The 16,828-nt window shown below is 39.8% G+C and overlaps 1 protein-coding gene across 1 annotated transcript in view; it reads left to right on the plus strand.

The window, feature by feature from the left end:
* Positions 1 to 2,278: 2,278 nt before the first annotated feature.
* Positions 2,279 to 16,828, plus strand: part of COL21A1 (collagen type XXI alpha 1 chain) — a 186,439-nt gene continuing 171,889 nt past the window's right edge. The window contains exon 1 of the mRNA XM_049716247.1: positions 2,279 to 2,734. The gene's annotated coding sequence lies outside the window, so the exon portion shown is untranslated. The remainder of the gene's footprint in view (positions 2,735 to 16,828) is intronic.

Below are 16,828 nucleotides of genomic sequence, written 5' to 3' on the forward strand. Positions count from 1 at the left end.
TTTTTGCATTAGTTTCATTCCTTTGTGCGGTAAATATTTGTTTGTACTTCTCATGGGAATGCATTTTGCTATCCAGGTCTTCATATTGGAAAATTATTAAATATTCATTGATATGACCCATGAAGAAACATATTTACATGACAACGGACTCTAACAGGAATGTCTGAATTAATGGATGAGGGAATGTGGGAAACGGTGAACATTCCGAGATGTTTATGTCTTCCCTGAATTCAGTAGGATTCAGTTATTGAATGAAGGCATTTATTTTCTTCTGATTTGTATTTTACTTTATTAAAAAAAAATTAAATTGGAGTATAGTTGATTCACAATGTTGTGTTATTTCCTGCTGTACAGCAAAGTGAATCAGTTATACACAGAAATATATCCACTCTTTTTTAGATTCTTTTCCCATGTAGGCCATTACACAGTACTGAGTAGAGTTCCCTGTGCTATACAGTAGGTCCTTATTAGTTATTTATTTTATATATAGTGTATATATATCAATCCCAATCTCCCAATTTACCCCTACCCCTCTTACCCGCTGGTAACCATAAGTTTGTTTTCTACATCTGTAACTCTATTTCTGTTTTATAGATAAGTTCACTTTTACCCTAGTTTAGATTCCTCATAGCGATATTGTACAATATTTGTCTTTGTCTGACTTACTTCACTCAGTATGACAATCTCTGTTCCAACCATGTTGCTGCACATGGCATTATTTCATTCTTTTTTATGGCTGAGTAATATATCATTGTATATATGTACCACATCTTCTTTATCCATTCAACTGTCCATGGACATTTAAGTTGCTTCCATGTCCTGGCTATTGTAAATAGTGCTGCAGTGAACATTGGGGTGCATGTATCTTTTCAAATTATGGTTTTCTCTGGATATATGCCCAGGAGTGGGATTGCTAGATCATATGGTAGCTGTATTTTTAGTTTTCTAAGGAACCTCCATACTGTGCTCCATAGTGGCTGTACCAATTTAACAGCATAGGAGGGTTCCCTTTTCTCCACACCCTCTCTAACATTTATTTTTGTAGATTTGTTTGTAGATTTTTTGATGATGGCCATTCTGACATGTGTGAGGTGGTACATACAATGAGGTATTTGATTTGCATTTCTCTAATAATTTGTGATGTTGAGCATATTTTCATGTGCTTACATAGGCAGGACACACTTTGATATAAATTAGAGCAAGATCCTTTTCAATCCACCTCCTAGTGTAATGAAAATAAAAACAAAAATAAACAAATGGGCCCCAATTAAGCTTAAAAGTTTTTGTCCAGCAAAAGAAACCATAAACAAAATGAAAAGACAACCCTCAGAATGGGAGGAAATATTTGCAGAAGAAGCAACCAATGAGGGATTAATATCCAAAATATACAAACAGCTCAATATCAAAAAAACAAACAACCCAATCAAAAAATGGGTGGAAGATCTAAATAGACATTTCTCCAAAGAAGACATACTGATGGCTAAAAATGAAGGCATTTCTTTGTGAAGGTTCTCCCCTGGGGAGAAATTAATTCACACATTCATTCAGCCCAGATTTATTGAGCACCTACTATATTCCAGGTATGGGTCTAGCTGCAGAGGATAAAGCTGGGAGCAAGACCAATTCCCTGTCCTCTTAGAGCTCACCTTGAGACAGATGCAAGACACAAGAATGACTTGTTAGTAAAATTTCAGATAGAGATCTGTTGAAAATAAAGTGCGGTGAGGGGATGGGAATGGTTGTGAGTGGCTCCGTCTGGAGGGGGGCAGGAAGAACTTTCTGGAAGGGACATTTGTGACATGAATGAAGAGAAGCAGGCACCTGTAATAAGGTCTGGGACAGAGTTTTGGAGGCAGAAGAAATAGCAAGTGAGACTAGAACTCACTGCTGTGGATAAGGAAGGGCAAAAAGTCCCATGGGGGGCGGGGCGGAGCAGCGTGAGAAGTGGGGCGAGTGATGGGTGAGAGCCAGCTGGGGCCAGAGCACGTTGGCGGGGAGGGGAGGGCGGCGGGTCTAAGCGCATGATTGTTAAAGAACTTTCTGGCTGCTCTGTGACCGATGGACTAAAAGGGGCAGAGCGCAGAGCATCCCCTTATCGGTCACCTTATTCCAGACCTTCCCTGTCACTCCTACGTCCTCGAAGGTAACTGCCTATTTGAACATGAACTTCCCCTCAGGTTTTCCGGCAGCTTAGGTCAAAGGCAGGTCCACCAGTCAGCTGCTGGACGGACCAAGTGACTGACCCTAGAGTCCAGAGGCCGGGCAGGGGACCTCCTTGGATCCACGCAGGTGATGCTCTCAAGGTCCTGCCTCCCGTCGTCGCCCTCGTTCTTTCCATCTCTGGGTGGCCTTGACCTCTCCTCCTTCCCCGGAGTGCCTCAGCCCGCTTCTCCCCAGTCCTAGCGGGAGGAGAGCTAAGCTGACTTCTACCAGGGTTCCCTAGGAGCTTGCACTGAGGATCCAGATCCAAAACCCACCCCCTGGCCGCTGCCCTCGGAAAGGGGGCGGGTGGGGGCGCGAACCTTATCTCGGGCTCCGCCTCCAGGGGCCGGGAGTGTCCCTCGCGCGCTGCACCGGCCGCCGCGGGCAGACAGACTCCGGGCTCCGGGAGGGCTGCTGATCCGCTCTAGCCCAGGTCGTGTTCAGGCCGCGACCGTTCACTCCCGGGACACCCCGGGCCCACGCGGAGCGCGTAGCGGCTGCGACGGCACCCCTGACAAGGGACGCGCGCCAGGTAAGGTGGTACCTCCTCCTCCAGTGTCCTCGCCCGAATGACAAACAGGGGACTTCAGGCTGGCCCTCTCGCGGCTGAAGTTTCCAGTTTGCACTCCCGAGGGTGCAGTTTCTTCCCGTGCGCGCGGAGGCGGTGGGTGAGCTGCGAGGTAGAATCCGCGCCCAGGCTGGAGGCTGGGACGCAGGATTTGTCTGGCAAGGTTACTGGGTGGTCATATAATCTTGGGAGCCTGTCTGGGTTCTGATTTCTGTTTGGAGTATTTGGCCTCTGGGAATGAATAATGCGCGGTGATTTACACCCCTAAGCTCAACCCCCTGGTCCTCGGTTGGTCTTTCTGGAAGGGGCTCTGTTGTCCACACGTGGGGCGCGAGCGCACGGGGCGGTGGGCTGCGCGGTGCCCCCGAGGCTCTTTGAGGCTGCTGCCCAGGAAGCTCACTCAGGGGAGCTTAAAAAAATCTGGTGCTGCGGCAGCACCCGGATCAATTAAATCAGAATCTCCAGGAGTGGGGCTCAAAACTTCCCAGGTGATTGCTAGGTGGAGTAGTTTGGGAACCAGTGAGTGAGGGCCGTGGTTTTCCAAGGAAGGAGTGGGAGGGTTTCTGGACAGCAGCGGCAGCGTCACCTGGGAACTTTTAGAAATGCAAAATCTGGGGCCCGCCAAGGAGGCCTAGACCTCCTGAATCTGAAACTATGGAGGTAGGGACCCAGCCCTTTGTTTTTTCTTGGACCGTGCAGGTGATGCTAGCACTTGCTCACTTTTGAGAACTCAGGGCTGGATCTCAGTGGAGGGAAGGGCAGACACCTTCGAATTCCCCTTCAGAGGGATGGGGGAACAGATCCGTTTTCAGAAAATCTTGGGTATTCATCAGTAGGATTTTGCCCATATTAAAAAAAAAAATACTGTGGACTTTGGAGGATCCTATAAAGGGCAGAGACTTAGCCATCATCTCGAGCAATTTTTTGTCATAGAGAACTTTTTCTTTTTTTTTTTTTAGAGTTGAAGCCAAAGAAGAAATGTACCTAAGAATCTCCTGGCTGTAATAACATGAATGTTTGGCCCCTGATTCGATGCTCCCCATCACCCCTGTCATCAGTGCATGCTACAAGGCTCATATAAAGTATTTTTTAAAAAAGCAATTGGAGGTTTCAGGGATTCATGCCAATTCTCCAGAGTGAAAGGGAATTCAGCATTGCAGGTCTATGTACTCTCTGAGTGGCTCCTTTTTTTTCTTTTTTTTTTTTAAAGGATCTTTTTTTTTTTTTTTTAGATGTTGGGGGTAGGAGTTTATTAATTAATTAATTTATTTTTGCTGTGTTGGGTCTTCGTTTCTGTGCGAGGGCTTTCTCTAGTTGTGGCAAGCGGGGGCCACTCTTCATCGCGGTGCGCGGGCCTCTCACTATCGCGGCCTCTCTTGTTGCGGAGCAAAGGCTCCAGACGTGCAGGCTCAGTAGTTGTGGCTCACGGGCCTAGTTGTTCCGCGGCATGTGGGGTCTTCCCAGACCAGGGCTCGAACCTGTGTCCCCTGCATTAGCAGGCAGATTCTCAACCACTGTGCCACCAGGGAAGCCCTCCTTTTTTTTCTTTTAACAGAGATCTGAGATTTCAAAATTTTGGCGAAAAAAAATTCCAGCTCTTCCTAAGTCATTATTACAGAAATAGAATGACTTTGCAAATAGGCTTAAATGGATTCAAAAATCTGACGTTGGATAAAAAAGCTAGAATAGGCATGACTGTGGTCCTAGAACATGTGTGCTGGGTGAACACTGCTCAGTGTACAGAGACTTCCTGTGCAGAGAACATTTATTTTCCGTGCCAATTTGTAATGAGGTAGAGAGACCTTTAAGGGACAGGTCCTAAGCTTGTGTTTAGATGCTGGGGGGAAATATAGGTAGTGGTGAGGACTAGGAGCCTGGATCTGAGGCCCAAGCTGCAGGTTCAAGACCTACTCTTCTGCCTCTCTGTACTCTGGGGCAGTGGCATAACTCTGCGAGCCTCACTTTCCTCATCTGTAAAATGGGGACTGCAGTAGTACAATGCATACTTCATAATTCTCATGTTGTCAGAGTTAAAGGAAATAATGCTTCCAGCATAGTCAATGAAATATTTATTAGCTCAAAATATGCACACACACACACTTAAAACAAAACAAAAACCTAATCCCCAAACACTTTGGAATGAAAACTGTGTTGATAACATGGTCGCATATTTTATCTACACATATTTACATACCAACCTCACCCTTAGAATTTACAGTTTTTCCTTCTTACTAGAATGTGAACATATGGATGTCCTCCAATTATCTTCCTAATTTTATTACATGTTTTATATAGAAATTTTTAGAAAAATATTTTTAGTAGATTATCTTCAAGTCAACAGCCCAGTTATGTATCTACTCATTGTCTGTGGTAAAGAATTTTACCATCTGGTGGAATTTATAATCTAGTCACATTCAGATATAAATAGTCTTAAAATCTGGCTCTCCAGAGTATCATTCCTTATAAAAGAAAATTCAAATGGTAGGCATGGCATGCTGTATCCCCCAAGAGAACCAGTTTAGAAGTACTATCTGGTGTTTCCTAGGTAATTAAGAGGGAGAAAGAAATGAAACCTTATTCAATTACATCGAGGTTTGTTCAAGATAATGTAAAAGAAAGCAAATTGAGGACACATCAAGGGCTAAACTGGCAAAAAGGATAGGTGAGGTAGTTCAAGTGTCCTTTTCCTCCTTAAATGCAATAATTTCAAAATGCTTCAAAACCACATACAGAAAAAGCAGTTTGATTGGAACTGATCTGGATGATCCTCTTAGGACCAAATAGTTCTAGTAAAAAAAAAATTATGGGTATTAATTCCAAAAAAGATGCCAAATGATTCTGTACTTTGAAATGAGTCTTGATTCACCTTTAATTTCAGTTATAAATTGAATATTAGATTTCTAACTTAGGGTGCCTTTTTAGGACTCATCTCCCATCTTTAAATGTAAGAGGTTGTACCCTTGCAGTTTCCAATCTTCTGTGACTTCTAGAAGACAAAACATAATGCAAGTTTCAGCATATAAACATCTTAGTAACTCCTCCATTCAGGAAATCAGGTCTTCATTAGGACACTTTTAAAATTACAATGTAATATTATTAAATTCAATATAATAAGAATGTAAGGTTATTAAATTAAATGTAATTACAATTTAATGTAAGTAGGGTTTTCTCTTAGGCTCACTATGTATTGAAATGAGGAGTGCCTCTGGGCATGAAAAGGGAAGATCAGAGGCACCTCTCTTGATGGAAAAAATGAAGGCGTGTGGAAGCCAGTATCCTGGATAATTTAACTGAAGAGCTGAGCATCTGTGATGTCGCAATTCAGCGACAAGATGTGGCGGCCCAGTGAGTGGTCAATTAGGAATGATCACTACTGCAATGCCCCACAATGATTTTGTGATTCTCCACTTGAAACCACAAATCCTGGGGCAGAGATAATCAAAAACAAGTTAGCTAATTGCATTTATTTTTCATAATTTGGCTCACTTGGAAAGATCTTGATGGCTTTCATTTCAGTGCATTTATTTTGAGGGCCCCATTTGTTCCAAAGTTGATGGTTTTACCACTAAGGCCAATCTGGAAAGTCTTGTGAGTAAAAACAAATCACAGGAAAGGGCTATATGTTTTTATTTTGTATTTATTATCTTTGGATTATATTTCTCAGCATGCAGTAGTAATTCTTTAGTTTGATTCATTAGCATTCTTGTGGGAAACAAGTTGAAATATTTATTTCTGGCAAGTGATCCAGTCTCACACAAAGAGAATTAGCCATGGAGGCTGAGTTCTCGAACTTTCTCCATCTCATGGTAAAGGACACTCACTCTCAATCCAAAATGCTAAGCCTTGAATCCTGACTCTGTCACTTACTAGTTGTTTGAACCCGGACAAGTTGCGTAACCTTTCCTTACTTCCGTTTCCTCATTAGTAAAATTGGGGTAATGGTACCTACATCAGTGGGATTATCATGAGGAGTCAATGAGTTAATGTCTCTAACGTTCTACCAACAGTGCCTGGCTCACAGTCAAAGCTTAATAGGAATTTGCTATTCTTTCACCTTGGACGTTAATAAATAGTTTAAGCTGAAGCTCTCTTTTCTCTTTTCACTTCTGAAAATTGGATACTGAAGAGGCAGTCCTAATTTACGTTATGTTCATTTGATGCTTTTTCTGTTTTAGCTAGTGGGAGAATTTGCTTCTGAATAAGTGAAGTCCTTCAAGTTTCTCAGAAAATAATACAAGCTTTTGAACAACATTCTAAAGCTTCCCAAATGCTGCTGCTGCTGGCTTGAGACCACACTTTGAGAATCACTGCTTCACTCCACAAGTTCCCAAACTGGACTGCACACTGGAATTACCTGAGATCAGTGTTCTAGCATGTTGATCCTCAAACTGATTAAAAAGTTAATCAGTTGGGTTAATTTATTGTGAAAGTAGTAATCATGTGCTTTGAAAAAGAGAGGCTGTGTAACAGTACACATTAACTGTATACATGGAATTCCTGTATACTGATAGAATTTTTAGGGATATTAGAATTTGTTTAATCTAAATGAGGAAACAGGGTCTTGGAGACCTCATTCTTGGCTAAGGGCTCAGGAATAGTCAGTGGTGGCACCAGATGACAACAGGTTTCCTGTGTTCTACTCTGTACATTTTTCATTCAACTACCTTGTCTTCTGAAAACAGGTAATGTGACAGAAGCACATAATCCAAGATAGGGTGTCCTGGGAATGCTACTCACCTACCTGTCTCCCTTGACCGAGTTTGATTTCAGGGTTATTAATTGAAAAGCTTTTCTAAATGAAAAACCACTGACACCAATATGGCCAACTTGTAAGAAAATAAACCTATAGCTATCAATTGTGAAAAGGATGATTTTTTTTCCAAGTTTACCATTTCTAAGGATTCAACTGAGTTTTACCTCTTTGCTGTTTCTTTAGCGTTTTGGCTTTTACTAATGAAAAACTCAGAGATATCTTTGAAAATTTCAGGAAACATTGAGAATTTTCTCAAGTCCAAGTTTGGTGACCTTCTGGGAATCCTGCCAGTTGCTTGTGTTTGATTCACTGTATAATTTTTGTTTTGACTTGTCTTGTTTTGATCTAGGTCAATATAGCCATGATTGCAGTGTTATGTTACCCGTTAACTGTTTGATTTTACAGTTATTGGTGTCAAGAAGAAAAGATTAAGGACCAACAATATTTTCTTTTTAAATTCAAAGTGAAAAGAAGTTCTAGTGAAGTTTGAGCTTTATAGGAAGTTCTTCTAAATATATTTTTCAGAAATTTAGTCTTTTAACTTTTTATTAGGTAACTTTTTATTAGGCAAATAAAAACAAACACTCGGAATATATGTCTTATATTTTTATGTTAACTTTCAAATCCACATGTGATTCAATGATTGAAACAACTTATTGAATTACATACTTTTAGAAATGGTAAACCTTGCTGTTTATGTATTTTTCTACTTTATTAGGAAGAGAGAGTTTGATTCTACCTCGAGGTCATGTCTAGGCACATACCAGTACCCAGAATTAGATAGAATGTTAAAGATAAGGCAGGGAGGAACATTCTTTGTAAGTGTTCAGCCAATTATCACATAGCGCTGAAGTGCCTACCCAGTGCTTGGCTATCCCAGGGGGATTCAGAGAAGTTGCTATGTTCGGTTTAGTAAGTCTATTAATAGCCAATTGGCAGTTTTCTTTTTTAAATGGAAAAATCCCTTTAATATATTATATAAAAATAACATTTTGTACATATTTTTAAGTGAAAAAATGTATAAGGCAAAAATGGTTTTGATTTAAATTTAGAAAAATCAGCAAGCATGGCATGATGTGTCACTTTGTTTCTTCTCAAATCATTTTTGATTCCCATTTAACATAATGTCCTGAAGCAATCTTTAGAAAGGGTTGAATATGAATTAAAAAAAATCTCTTGAAATACAGTTGATTTATAATGTTGTGTTACTTTCAGTTGTACAGCACAGTGATTCAGTTATGTATATGTTCTTTTTTAGATTCTTTTCCATTATAGGTTATTACAAGATATTGAGTATAGTTCCCTGTGCTATACAGTAAATCCTTGTTTATTTTATATATAGTAGTGTGTATCTGTTAATCCCAAACTCCTAATTTATCCCTCCCCCCTTTTCCCCTTTGGTAGTCATAAGTTTGTTTTCTATGTCTGTGGGCCTATTTCTGTTTTGCAAAATAAGTTCACTTGTATCATTTTTTTTTAGATTTCACATATAAGTGATATCATATGATATTTGTCTTTTGCTCTCTTACTTCACTTAGTATGATAATCTCTAGGGCCATCCATGTTGCTGCAAATGGCATTATCACATTCTTTTTTATGGCTGAATAATACTCCATTGTGTATACACCACATCTTCTTTATCCATTGATACACGCACCCTAATGTTCAGAGTAGCACTATTTACAATAGCCAAGACATGGAAGCAACCTAAGTCTCCATCGGCAGATGAGTATGATTTGAATTTGTATCTTGGCCAGAAGTGGAGAGGTTATCCCAGAGAGAGGCACTGCAGAGAAGAGAAACACCCACGATCCTGAGAATGCAGGCAACTCCGTTACCTCCCTGTAGAAACTCCCCCTTTCCCTCGGGCAGTTTGCCTTTCCATCCTTTCACAGTTCCTTCGCTTTTCATTCCCTGTTCAAATCACTTGTTAAACAGCACCTCTGGACTAAGGTTTGAAATGAGAGAGAATAAAAGATGCACTGTGGGGGGCAGTGATGCCACAGTAACTGTCTTAGCTAGAATGGTCTAGGCATTTCCTACTTAGGTCCCTTTGGAATGAGGAGGGAGCGGAGGTGAAAAGTAAAGGTGGGATTCAGAGCTCTTGATGGAATGTGGAGGCACATGGAACGTTATTCAAACTCCTATATATTTAGTGGCAGCAAGCATGTCAGTGTGGAGTGTGAGCAAGGAAGTACCCACAACCTAAGTTATGTGTCATTTCTGTTCTACTGTATGAGTAACGGTATGGTAGAATAGTATTTATATATGAAGTACTAAATAAATAGACACCCTCATTATTTCCAAGAAGACTATGGACCAGGAAATGGGAAACCTGGTTTCTCATTCCAGCCCACCACCAACTTACTAAGTTGGTAGCTTATCAGAAAAACCTGCAGTAAGAGAGAGCTGAGAAGGTGTGATTGTAAAAGCTTAGTCTTATTTCATTTTGCTGTTCACATATTTTTCTTTTTCTTGGTGAAAAGCACCATTTGAGACCATCATGGAACATGTAAAGAATAGCAGATTAGAGCATCTGTGCCCAGAGTTTAAATCAATGTGGAGTAGCATCCTTTAGGGAATTAGTCTCCTGAGAAATATAGCATTCATTCCTAAAATTCCTATAACAATGTTCTTGAATGTTAACTGAAGATGGACGTTACTGTGAATGAGAAATAATGAAATAACAGATCTTTTTATTTCAAGAAAATTGTATTTTCCTTTTCATGAGGCCTAAACAAATTTTTTTTGGCCTCCATATGGGAATTATGTTAAAAATATTCATTGGTCTTTTCAACACTTGAAAAAAAATTTCTGATTCTTTCTTAATTATGGGTTTTGTAAGGGGAATCATGTTTATATGAGTAATCAAATTATATTTTTGAGCTCAAAATTGCATGTTTCCCAAAATGTTAACAGTTGCATTTGGGAGGTAGCATGATAGATATTTTCTTTCCTGCTTTTCTTTGTTTTCTCTATTTTTTAATACATATGTATTACACTTATAATGCAAAGATAAATGCATAACTACACGCTTTGTAGAAGGAAACATATGAAATGGTAATTTTGAATTCCCATACAAATGAGAGAGAATGATGTTGCAGTGTGATTCATTTATGTTCTTATAATTCACAAAGTACATGTTGTGCCAGATGAACTTTGAAATACCAGACACACTAATAACAGTAAAATCTGGCTAAAATGACACAAGTAATTTTTCTTAAAATCAGAACATCACTTTATTACTCCTTGCGAATGCCAAAAGAATATTATGTACTCTAATACCTTAAAGCCATTGAAGATTATAGCTGAGATTGGGGTGGGCTTTATGTAGTTATGGCCCTGACACTTGGTACGTGTGTGACCTTGTGCATGGTTTTTAACCTTTTAAAGCTTAAGTTGCCCATCTGTCAAGAGAGGATCATAGGACCTTCTTCATACTGTGGTCAGGAGGAGTAAATGGAATAATGCACATGAACCCTTTAGTATAGTGCCTGGCAGGTAAAGGTCCTCAAATTTGCTCAAATTATTTATTATCATAAGTATTCTCCCTACTTCTAAGCTTGTTCACACGTGTGATTTGGATATCTACCTTGTGGAAAGTGGGTTGCTTCTTCAGATGATGCTATCCTCTGGGCAGCCTGGGTCATGGAGGAGAGGCAAATCCAGATTTTTACCCTTCTCCACTTGTGCTGGGAGATGCAGGGGAGGGTGTCTTCTGAAGCTAGCAGTGTGCTAGGGGCGATGACAGAGGCTTTGGAGAGCAACTCCTATGACTCTAAGTGCTGGAGTCTGGGAGTCTGGCACCCTTTGCCATATGGCACGGTCCCTGGTCACTGCGATTGTTGTGGGAGGTTGAGGGTGTCCTCAGGTCTGTCTTGCAGCTGCAGGTGGTTTTTCATGAGCTCCTGGATTTTAGCAGTTGAAGAGGTCTCTTTGGTCAGGACCCTGGATTGTCCGTCTTAGGCTCTGGGAAAATCAGAAGATCGCTTTGTCTCTGGGCAGAGTTTCAGTACCCATTTCCCTCCTCAGCCAGGGGCCTTTGTGCAGCTGCAGCCCAGACTCTGGTACATCTGTATAGGATATACATTAATTCATCTGTCTGGCAAACAGCTTCTCCAGCTCTTTGTATAGATTAATCTAGATCCTAGGGATGCAGCAAAAATGAGACATGATCCCCATCCTCAAGGACTCACATTCTGTTTGTAAATTTCCCCATGACTGCTTGGTATGTCAGGGTTGGTTGTTATACCCCAGAGCTCCTAACCCTAGTCCAATGTTGCTCCCAGTAGAGTGCTTCAAGGGGGGTGAAGGGGTTGACTTCATATGTTAATTGCTCCCACACCCACTAATCTGAAGGTTTATTATTAGGGTCCCTGGTTGGATCTATGTTTTCCTCAAAACTGCGATGAGTTTTACATATATAACATGCATCAGTAAGTTTCTACAAAGTGTTTAGACTAGGCACATAGTCTACCAATCCAAAAACTAAACTAAGCAAAAGACCATGATGAACTGAATTGAATTGACTGAGGTTTGACAGAAGGAAGTTATGGAGAAACTGGGAAAATCAGACTCGATTATTTTTAGACTACACATGTCAGAGTCCTGGAAAAAAGTGTAAATATTTTTGAGCTCTGATTCTTCTCAATTAGTTAATTAAATGAATGTCTGGCCAGTTACCAATATAGGATATTGAGAGCCATTTGTGCATCTGTGTTTCCTTAACTGTGCCTCGAAATAATTTTAATTTTTAGCTGGATAGTGTAAAGTCACATCGGACACTTTTTGGCCAGACCTATTACTTCATTAAATGCTAAGCTTGAGTAGGGCAATGATTTTGTGCATTTTAAATGTTTCTACGTTGTCTCGGATAAGGCTGCCAAGTTGAATTCCACATCTTCCTTCTAGTAACCTGCCATGTTTTAGATCTTTGGGCCTAAAGCAGTCTAAGTAAGACTAGTGAAGCAATTATGATTTCATATTTTCAAGCTTGATATGAATACTAATGACTTTAATTTAAAAATAAATGTGTGCACGCTTTCCTCTTTATCCCCTCTTCCAGTTTTTCCCCAAAGATGAGCACATATCATAAAGGTAGCTGCAAGAAGAAACTTTTTCGTTTTCCTTTCTTTCATCATTTTCATATTGCCAATCCTTAGGCAAGGCCAATCTACTTTACTCAAGACAGTGTCCTCAAGGAATCCGATTGTTACAGGACGGCAATCTTCCCAAAATTCAGTGAAGAGGAGACATAGCCCTGCTTCTCCAGAGTGTAAGACTTTGCTACTATTACTCTAGACTCCAGAGAATTTCAAATTTTGACTTTTTTTTTCCCTTCAAAATCTTTCTCCTGGGATTTCCACTTTCTCAGAGCTGTCTATTGATATATGCTAAGGCAAAAGGGAAGACGGTGTATTTTATTTTCCGCAAAAGCAGCGAGAATGGGTTTCAGTTTCTATAACCATTGTCTTCATTGGGGAGTTGGGAAGTTTTAAATGCAAAATAAGGAATTTTGATATATCAAGAGGGCAGAGGGGAAACAAGAACTCCCAAGGAAGCTGTTACTGTGTCTTTCATCCCATCACAAGGAGCTGTTGATAACTATAAAAACGTTGATTTTGTACTATATGGGAAAAAGTGATGAGTCAGCAAGTTAAATTTCAGTGGCTCCCTGGGTACCGAGCAGACTGAGGTTGGCCATGGTCCCAGGTTGCTTATGATACGGTTGGGAAATGCACTATTTCAAATATAATTTTGGGGAGCAAATAAGACTCTGTAACTGAGCTCCAAATGGTCTAATAGTGGAGGTAGGCACCTTGGAAAACATGGTCTGTTTTTGTCATGATTTGTTTCATGGAGGATGTATGGCTTGAACCTGCTTTTGAAGTGTAGTTTAGTTTACACACACACCATAGTCAACCTAAATCATAGGGTTGGAAATTATCTTACAAGTAATCGTTGTTTATAATACAAATGTTGTTTATACCAATGATGCTTGATGTGTTAACCCCCCCTATAACAAAACTGATGAGCACATGATCTCCAGTCTGGTCGGCCTTCCCTGGACATACTGAGTTTTGATTCTTTCTGGCCATTGGTTGCTGAGTAGAAAGGGTGTAGCCCTGTTCTTTTCTCACTGTAGCCCAAGCTAATTTTTGGCAGCCAGCTCACACTAACAACTTCAGTTTATCATTAGCTAAGGACTTTTTGTCTCCTCAGCTCTCCTGCTGTTTGGACAACAGATTCCTTTTAAGCATTCCACAATCCAGATTTTGGATCCCAGGATTTTTATGTGTTTCTTTTGAATTTTGTCTTATTGCCGTTGTCCCATTATTTATCCAGGTGAGATCTTATCCACAGGCTTTCATTCAGTCAGTTAGAGATCTTTCTCAGCTTTGCTTTGTCTAGAAATTTGATTTGCAGGTCATCATTTTCCTCGCTTGAATTGTGAATGACCAATAAACTGGACAGGGCGCATGCCAGAATTCTAAAACATCTCACTAGAAACCTCCTACATCTGCTGTTACTCTCCATGGGGGAGCCATTTGATAAGTTTTATATCCAAATTACATTTATGTGCTTTTACTTTTGAAATACCATTAAGTACAGTATTCTACAGGTCATACTGTACAGCACAGAGAACTCTACTCAGTATTCTGTAATAACCTATATGGGAAAAGAATCCGAAAAGGAATGAGTATATGTATATATATAACTGAATCACTATGCTATACACCTGAAACTAACACAACATTGTAAATCAAATATACTCCAATAAAATTTTTAAAAAATTTTAAAAAAATGAAATGAAAAAAAAGTACAGGTCTGTTTGATGTGATTTATTCTTGGCACTTGACAAACATCGTGTAATGTTTAGGACTCATTCCTTTTGTAAGTTTTTGTAAGTGCGTGCTCACAAACAGGAGTGAGGCTTAGAATATCTAGCAACCAGAAAAGCCAGGGCATCAGCCTCCCAGCTTGGGCACAGGGCAGTCAGAAAAGATGGCAGGGCAGCACTGCTTCCTGCTAGCTGACACTGTTTTAAACCCTCAGCCTTGGGGGTTTACCAGAGGCATATGTGCTCTTGACCTTCAGAGCTATTTCTTTTCTCCTCTCTTTAAGTTCCTGATGTTTATTACTCAGACCCTGAGCACTGGTTTATATTTCACAAATTAAGATGTGTTGTGAAAGAGGCTTAGAACTGAGAATGGGTATGGCTTGTTTAAGGAGCTTGATGGGAAGAGAGGGCTTAGAGTGGGGAGAGTAGGAAATGAGATATTTTGGTACGAGGGGCCTGGAGCCCTTCCATAGAAAGCGGTCACTGAAGCAGTGAGGGTGTCTTTGTTTCTGGGCAAGGGACAGTGGCCAATTGGCTGAGCACAGATCTGTTAATCACAGGCCAAAAAGAAAAAGTCCAGAAGAAGAAGACCAATCAAGACAAGGGATATCTTTCAAGAGATCACTGAAGAAAAATTGCCAAGGGCACTGTAAAAGCATTGATTATCTCAAAGTAGAATAACTCTTGTGGAGGGTATGATCTTAAACAGAGGGAGATAAAGGAGCAGGGTATGGGGTGTGGGTGAGGGAAGCCATTCATTTGGGAGATAAGGAGATCATTGATATTCAGGTGAGAATTTCCATTGGTGATGAGGATATAAGCACAATTTTACTGACTTTTAGAAAAAAATGAATGATGAGCTTTTGAAGCTGTAAGACGTGTATAATAATTGCTTGCAATGTATGGTCAGTGGAAAACAGTAGGGAAGAAGCTAGAAGAGGCAGATTTAAGCAGAGAAACATAACCTTTCTGCCTTTCTGGTTACCATTACAGTTTCATTGTTACAAAATATTCCTTCATTAAAGAGAATACTTAATATGTCAGTGTGAATGCACATTTCCCCCTTAAGTACCATACTGCACTTGGAAAACCTTTGTGGCTCTATTATTCAAGTGCTAATTAATTTGCGGAATATCCTCCAAGTAAAAGTACAAAGATTTGTGTTCCTCCAATTTTAGAAATATTCAGTCCTGGCCATCTCTGAATCTGTGAAGGGGAAGGGATTTTGAATATAAAGAAGAAGGAGGGTAGGTATGAGGACGCACTGGAGGAGCTGTGGAAAATTTTCTGTGGGCCATTGTGAATTCCAAATATGACCTTCCAGATGGTTCTAGGCTATCATTGTACCTCACTTTAATACCTGAGCTACAAAGGGGAAAGGGGGGTGGGGAGAGGGATAAATCAGAGGTTGGGATTAACAGATACACACTACTATAAAAATAGATAACCAACAAAGACCTACTGTATAGCACGGAGAACTATACTCAATATTTTGTAATAACCTATAATGGAAGAGAATCTGAAGTTATCTATATCTATATCTATCTATATATCTCAATCTCTGTGTTGTATACCTGAAACTAACATGATACTGTAAATCAACTATACTTTGATAACAAAATTAAAAAAAAAAACCTAAGTTAGAGAGCTCTTCTTCCGCAACATTTGCCTTGTGTTTATTTTATGGAGTTGGTATTCTTATTAAAAGAAATATGAGAGGGATGAAGGTTCGTAACACATTATTCAGGTTATTGTCAACTCATTCACAGAGATGATACATTTAATAGGGGAGAGCAGAGTCTGGCATTAACTGTGGACTGGCTGGTGTGCATGTTGTGGTTCCAGGCTCCTCAAAAGTGTCTGCGTTGAGCTGTACAATATCAGTCAGTTCCCATGTAACCAGCATCCATTTCTCTTTCCGTCTGATGGCCTGAGGGTCTGAGAGTCTGAGGTTCATTTGGTTGGTGGATCTGTCAGTTGGGTTATCAATTTCACTGTCTCTTTATCTTTCTTTCTTTCTTTTTTTTTTCTTTTAGAAAAAGTATCTCTAGAAGTGTTTATTATTGTACTATTTGTAGAAGATATAGAAAATATCCTAAATGTTCAGTACTAGAGAGAAGATTGATATTTTCATTGATTATGCAACAGCATTAAAAATGATGTTTGACAGTAAACATGTCTTTAGATATAATAGGTAGGAAATAGTAAACAAATTAATATACAGAAATGTTCATGTCAAAATATTCAGAGAAAAATGGATACAGTTTTAGAACTTATTTCTTAGGAAATGGATCTTTTATAAATATGAAATATTCCTTTCTTGGCCCTGTTTAATACTTTTTTGCCTTCAATTCTATTTTACGTTGTGTACCTATTTAGTTTTATTAGCATTTGCCTAGTGAATTATTTTTCTGCCTCTTTATTGTCAACATTTTCTGTCACTGAATTTTAGGTGGGTTTCTTG

The sequence above is a fragment of the Orcinus orca genome, chromosome 10 (assembly GCF_937001465.1).
Source record: "Orcinus orca chromosome 10, mOrcOrc1.1, whole genome shotgun sequence".
Taxonomy (NCBI): Eukaryota; Metazoa; Chordata; class Mammalia; order Artiodactyla; family Delphinidae; genus Orcinus; species Orcinus orca.